This window comes from Rhinatrema bivittatum, chromosome 1 (assembly GCF_901001135.1).
Source record: "Rhinatrema bivittatum chromosome 1, aRhiBiv1.1, whole genome shotgun sequence".
NCBI classification, from domain to species: Eukaryota; Metazoa; Chordata; class Amphibia; order Gymnophiona; family Rhinatrematidae; genus Rhinatrema; species Rhinatrema bivittatum.
Window position 1 is genome coordinate 249,526,382 of NC_042615.1, and position 6,988 is coordinate 249,533,369.

At 43.6% G+C, this 6,988-nt stretch overlaps 1 pseudogene; it reads right to left on the minus strand.

Annotated features, from left to right (window-relative positions):
- Positions 1-1,557: 1,557 nt before the first annotated feature.
- On the minus strand, positions 1,558-4,992 carry LOC115094171 (annotated as a pseudogene).
- Positions 4,993-6,988: the final 1,996 nt, after the last annotated feature.

Genomic DNA, 6,988 nt, shown 5'->3' on the forward strand with positions numbered 1-6,988 from the left:
CTGGGACAACTGCCTTCACTCCATCAACCTCCTCCTCACCAGTCTCAACCTTGTCCTCAACACAGCCAAGACTGAACTCCTCCTCATCTCCCTGGACCACAATAATCTCTCCCTCCCCTGCCCCTCAACCACCACAGTTGCCCAAGCAAGAGACCTCAGCATCATACTGGACAACCGACTGAACAAAAAAATTTAACAACACAACAAAAGAATGCTTCTACAAATTCTTAAAAAACGTAGAACCTCCTCCACTGCTATGATTTCTGGACAGTCCTACAAGCTACCCTTTTCTTTAAAATCGACTATTGCAACTCCCTCCTCCTTGGCCTTCTCGCAACTACCACAAAACCCTTGCAGATGCTCCAGAATGCCGCCGCTAGAATCTTAACCAACTCCATTCGAGGAGACCATATCACGCCCATCCTCAGGAACCTCCACTGGCTCCCTATAAGTTTCAGAATCCTTCATAAATCTCTCACTATTATTTACAAGACCATCCACAATCAGCACTCGCTCGAGCTAAAAATCCTGCTACGACTCCACACCTCAAATAGACCGGTTAGAGCTGCACCAAATCCACTCTTCACACCTCCACTAGGGAACGTGCCTTCTCCGCAGCTGGGCCATTTCTGTGGAATGCCATGCCTCCAGACCTACGACAAGAACACTGCCCGCTGACCTTTAAGAAAAAGCTTAAGACTTGGCTGTTCAAACAAGCCTATCCTTAACCTATTAATATGTAATGTTACATCCAGTAATTCATATTGAATAATTTTATATGTATATTATTGTTATAACCAATATCATTTATCTGTTCCTCTTACATCTGTTATTTGATATATACTACTACTCAATTGTTCCTTTCACCGATTACCTTCTTCCTTCCTACAAGTTCTAGTAACCTTTGTTTCATTGTAACTTACCTCTTCTTTTAACTCTACCAGTACCTTCCTAGCTACGACTATGATTAAGTTAATGTTAATATACCCTTGTTCGATGTAAACTGATGTGATATGACATGCGCCATGAATGTCGGTATAGAAAAGAATTAAATAAATAAATAACTAAATGTACTTGCATATTGGGCTAACAAGTCCACCATTTGGTCAGACCTAGCCAAAGTGGCACAGTGCTGTCTTTTTTACCCACCAACCAGCATTCCCACTGAATGTGTCTTTTCAATGACAAGAGACATTGTGAGCCATCATCGCTCAAGTTTGGTGCCACAGTTAATGGAAAAGTTGATATTTATACAGGTAGTCCTCGACTTACGACGTTGATCCGTTCTTACGCAGCGTCGTAAACCGAATTTCGACGTAAGTCGGACCATACGTTCATACAGTACTGTACTGTAAACACTTAGCCTATACTAACACATTTAGTTAGTAATTATCAATAAACACACAAGTACAGTAAAATATTGTGCAGTAGGTTTAATAATGAAATACTGTACAACAGTACAGTCATAAACAGTGTACAGTACTGTAATAAAAAAAACTGTAGTACTTACGTACTGTACTGTAAAAAACAGAGAACAATTCCAAAGAGAGAACAGGCTTATTGGGAGGAAGCTGCAGAAGGTGCTGGAGATACTGGGGCAGCCGAGTCAAGATTGGCAGGTGAGTCCAGAGGGATAGGTGAAGTAGAGGGTACAGGTCCAGGATCTGTTGCAGGTCTCTCTACCTTCTTAAAGTACTGCTGCAGGTTAGCCTGGAAGGAGACCATCTTCTTCTCCTCCAAGATCTCCTTGTAACACCTAAGGGAATCCATGACTCCTCTGGCAACCCTAGTGTACCTTTCCGTGTCGTGATCCTCAGCCTCAAACCTTGACAACCCTTTCTCTATCAAGGCAAATCCTCCTGCCAAGCCCTGCCTTGTAAATCTCTTGGGTTCTGGGGTTGGTACATCTTCCTCTTCCTCTATCATCTGCTTCTCCAGTTGAATGAGGTCCTCAGAAGATAACTCCTCTCCATGAGATGCCAGTAGCTCTGTGACATCATCCTCCTCCACCTCCAGATTCATTGTCTTACTCATAATAACAACGTTCTTTATGACAGTAGTCACTGACTCTTGTCAAGAGTCAGTGACAGTAGTCACTGACTCTTGAACCCCAGAGTTCTGAAGGAACTAAAAAATGAAATTTCAGACCTATTAGTAAAAATTTGTAACTTATCATTAAAATCATCCATTGTACCTGAAGACTGGAGGATAGCAAATGTAACCCCAATATTTAAAAAGGGCTCCAGGGGCGATCCGGGAAACTACAGACCGGTTAGCCTGACTTCAGTGCCAGGAAAAATAGTGGAAAGTGTTCTAAACATCAAAATCACAGAACATATAGAAAGACATGGTTTAATGGAACAAAGTCAGCATGGCTTTACCCAGGGCAAGTCTTGCCTCACAAATCTGCTTCACTTTTTTGAAGGAGTTAATAAACATGTGGATAAAGGTGAACCGGTAGATATAGTATACTTGGATTTTCAGAAGGCGTTTGACAAAGTTCCTCATGAGAGGCTTCTAGGAAAAGTAAAAAGTCATGGGATAGGTGGCAATGTCCTTTCGTGGATTGCAAACTGGCTAAAAGACAGGAAACAGAGAGTAGGATTAAATGGGCAATTTTCTCAGTGGAAGGGAGTGGACAGTGGAGTGCCTCAGGGATCTGTATTGGGACCCTTACTGTTCAATATATTTATAAATGATCTGGAAAGAAATACGACGAGTGAGATAATCAAATTTGCAGATGACACAAAATTGTTCAGAGTAGTTAAATCACAAGCAGATTGTGATAAATTGCAGGAAGACCTTGTGAGACTGGAAAATTGGGCATCCAAATGGCAGATGAAATTTAATGTGGATAAGTGCAAGGTGATGCATATAGGGAAAAATAACCCATGCTATAATTACACGATGTTGGGTTCCATATTAGGTGCTACAACCCAAGAAAGAGATCTAGGTGTCATAGTGGATAACACATTGAAATCGTCGGTTCAGTGTGCTGCGGCAGTCAAAAAAGCAAACAGAATGTTGGGAATTATTAGAAAAGGAATGATGAATAAAACGGAAAATGTCATAATGCCTCTGTATCGCTCCATGGTGAGACCGCACCTTGAATACTGTGTACAATTCTGGTCGCCGCATCTCAAAAAAGATATAATTGCGATGGAGAAGGTACAGAGAAGGGCTACCAAAATGATAAGGGGAATGGAACAACTCCCCTATGAGGAAAGACTAAAGAGGTTAGGACTTTTCAGCTTGGAGAAGAGACGACTGAGGGGGGATATGATAGAGGTGTTTAAAATCATGAGAGGTCTAGAACGGGTAGATGTGAATCGGTTATTTACTCTTTCGGATAGTAGAAAGACTAGGGGACACTCCATGAAGTTAGCATGGGGCACATTTAAAACTAATCGGAGAAAGTTCTTTTTACTCAACGCACAATTAAACTCTGGAATTTGTTGCCAGAGAATGTGGTTCGTGCAGTTAGTATAGCTGTGTTTAAAAAAGGATTGGATAAGTTCTTGGAGGAGAAGTCCATTACCTGCTATTAAGTTCACTTAGAGAATAGCCACTGCCATTAGCAATGGTTACATGGAATAGACTTAGTTTTTGGGTACTTGCCAGGTTCTTATGGCCTGGATTGGCCACTGTTGGAAACAGGATGCTGGGCTTGATGGACCCTTGGTCTGACCCAGTATGGCATTTTCTTATGTTCTTATGTTCTTATGTGAAATCATTCACAAACTGGGGACACAGCTTTTTCCACACACCATTCATACTGGTCTGCTTCACCTCATCCCAGGAATCGGCAATATTCTTCACAGCATCAAGGATGTTGTATGCTTTCCAAAAGTCCTTTAGAGTCAAGTCCTTATTCTTTTCTGTTGCTCCTAAAGCATTACCAATGACCCTTCGGAGGTGGTAGGCTTTGAATGTAGCAATGACTCCTTGGTCCAAAGGCTGTATTAGGGCAGTGGTATTAGGTGGAAGGTAAACCACCTTGACATTAGGGTGAAAGTCATCCAGATGGGCAGGGTGTCCAGGGGCATTGTCCAGAATTAGCAACACCTTAAAGGGGATATCCTTGGAGGTACAGTACTGCTCCACGCCTGGCACAAAATGGTTGGTGAACCAGTCCTCAAACACTGCAAGTGTCACCCATGCCTTCTTATTAGACTTCCAGATGACTGGTAGTTGACCCTTGGAAATGCCCTTGAGTGCCCTTGGATTCTCAGCCTGATACACTAGCATGGGCTTCAGTTTGTAGTCACCAGCAGCATTGCCCCCAAGAAGCAAAGTCAGTCTCTCCTTGCAGACTTTATGACCTGGTGCTGACTTCTCCTCCTTGGCGATGTACATACGGTTAGGCAAACGCTTCCAAAACAAACCTGTCTCATCCACGTTGAACACTTGTTGAGCACAGTAACCCCCCTCCGTAATTATCTCAGCCAATGCTTTGGGAAATTCACTTGCTGCTTTCTCATCACCACTAGCAGCTTCACCTTGCACTTTAATGTTATGGAAGTTGGCACGATCCTTAAACCTCATAAACCAACCTCTACTCGCCACAAACTCTTCTCTTTCACTTCCTTCCCCCTTTTCTCTTTTCAATGCCTCAAACAATCGCCTAGCCTTCTCCTGAATAACCATAAGGCTCACAGGGATACGGCGTTGATTTTGGTCTTCCAACCACAGCACTAATAATCTTTCCATCTCAATAATAAGCCCACTACGCTGCTTTGTTATTACTGTCGCTTTCATAGGAGCAGATCCTTTCACATGTTCAAGGATACGATCTTTATCCTTGATAATCGTAGCAACAGTAGAACGACTAAGTCCTAATGACCGGCCAATGTCTGTCGCCGTTTCCCCCTTATAAGATCTCTTTATGATATCTAATTTCACCTCCATGGTGATGGCCTTCCTTTTCTTTGATGCACTGGCATCAGAAGAGTCTGGCTTACGTTTGGGAGCCATAATGAAGGGTGATATGGCTGGCAGGAGACGCACAACCACGTAAGTCGGAATAAGACGTCCGTCGTAATAAAGCGTCGTAACCATAAGTCGGAATAAGGCGTCGTAATAAAGCGTCGTAACCATGAAACAACGTAACTCGAGACCGTCGTAACCCGAGGACTACCTGTAAATGTAATCTCCTTTTGCTTGGATATCCAGATTTTCCATGTGAGTGGCAAGATGAATGAAAACACATTGATGGGTTGATGCCACTCTGCCTGTCAGTGCCTGTCTTGACTCAATTATACCACCCCAGAAAGCTGACTGTTACCTCTCTGTCTGCCTGTCATACCCTAGTACCACCATAGGGAACTTGCTGCCTGATGTCCAGTTGCCATACTCCTAATATTAACAAAGATGAATTGCTGGCACATGTCTACCTTATACTGCCACAAGGGCATGACTGTTTAACTCTCTGCCTGCCAGCTATGCTGTTTATACTACCACATAGGTCTTGGTGCTACTGCTCTGCCTACCTGCTTTGCCTAATGTGTATGAGCATGGGAGTTTTGCTGTTGTTTGTTTCTTGGTTGTACTAGATGATTGTTTTTCCTGAGGGAAAAAATCCCTGAAAATTACAAAAAATAAATTCCTTCTCCCTCCACTTACTTTGCAGTTCTTTGTTATGTTCTAATTCTCATACAGTGATCCCAACCTGGTTCCCCCTCCCTGTTTGTTTGTTGGTTGCACTGGGCTGTTTTGTGCCTGAAACAAAAATGTGAGAAAAGACAAAAGATACAGGGCCAGATTATCAAAGGGTTACACGCGTAACCGGTCATACGCACGCCGGCAATGCGCGTAAAGCCCCAGAACGCGTGTAAGTCCCAGGGCTTGCAAACAAGGGGTGGGGTGAGGCAGCCTGGGGGCAGGGCGGGGGCATGTCCGAGGCCTCCGCACGGCTGCTGTGCCGGGGATCTGCGCCGGCAGTTGGTTGGTGCACACAACTTACTTCAGCCCCAGGGCTGAAGTAGGTTTGGAAATAAAAGAACAACAAAGAAAAAGGTAGGGGGAGAAAGGGCAGGGGAGGTAGGGGAAGGGAAGGGAAGGTGGGGTGGAAGGGTAAGGAACAGGGGAAGGCAGTGCAGCTTGGAATGGGGGAAGGTAGTGCACCCCCTTGCGTGTGCCGAGCCCTGATTTTATAACATGTGCGCGCCTGCGCACACATGTTATAAAATCAAGCAGACGTGTGCGCGACGGGTAGCATGTGAACATGTACGCCTGCACGCAGGTTTGAAAATGTACTCCCCAGGTTTTTATTGCCATGGCATGGTACCTATTCTACAGTTCTTATATTTCTTCTATCCCTCAACAATCCCAGCCTGGTTCTCCACACTGTGTAATGGTTGATTATACAGGAGGTTTGTCCACAAAACTTCAAAGTCTGAAGGAAAAACTATGGAAAGAACAGAAAACACAGAAGAGAGAAACCATTTATATTTCTGAGTGTGGGAAAAATATCTGTCAGGCAGAGAGAACTCATGCAAAACCAGAAAATCAGGAAATTGAACAGCCAGAGTTCAGCTACAGAATATGGGTAAAGGTTTTTAACCTTTTAGGTACCAACGTTCCACAAGTGGAACATATTTTCATATACTTTTAATTACTTGCAAATTTTTTTATACCATATTTATACCATATTTGGGTCTAGTTAACTAAGATATGTAAAAAGGGGCATCAGGAAATAATTCCTTCAATGAGCAGGATCTAAAAGGCCTCTCCACTATCAAGGAAAACCACACCATACTCATTAGAGAAATCATTTAGATGTTCTGCATGTGGTAACAATTTCCTTCAGAAAGCCATCCCGCCAATACTCAAAATGGCACCGATCGCCATCATAGTGAGGGTAAAGGCGATCGGCGCCATTTTGAGACTCAAAATCGCCGTCCCGCCAATACTCAAAATGGCGCCGATCGCCGTCATAGTGAGGGCAAAGGCGATCGGCGCCATTTTGAGTATTGGCGGGACGGCGATT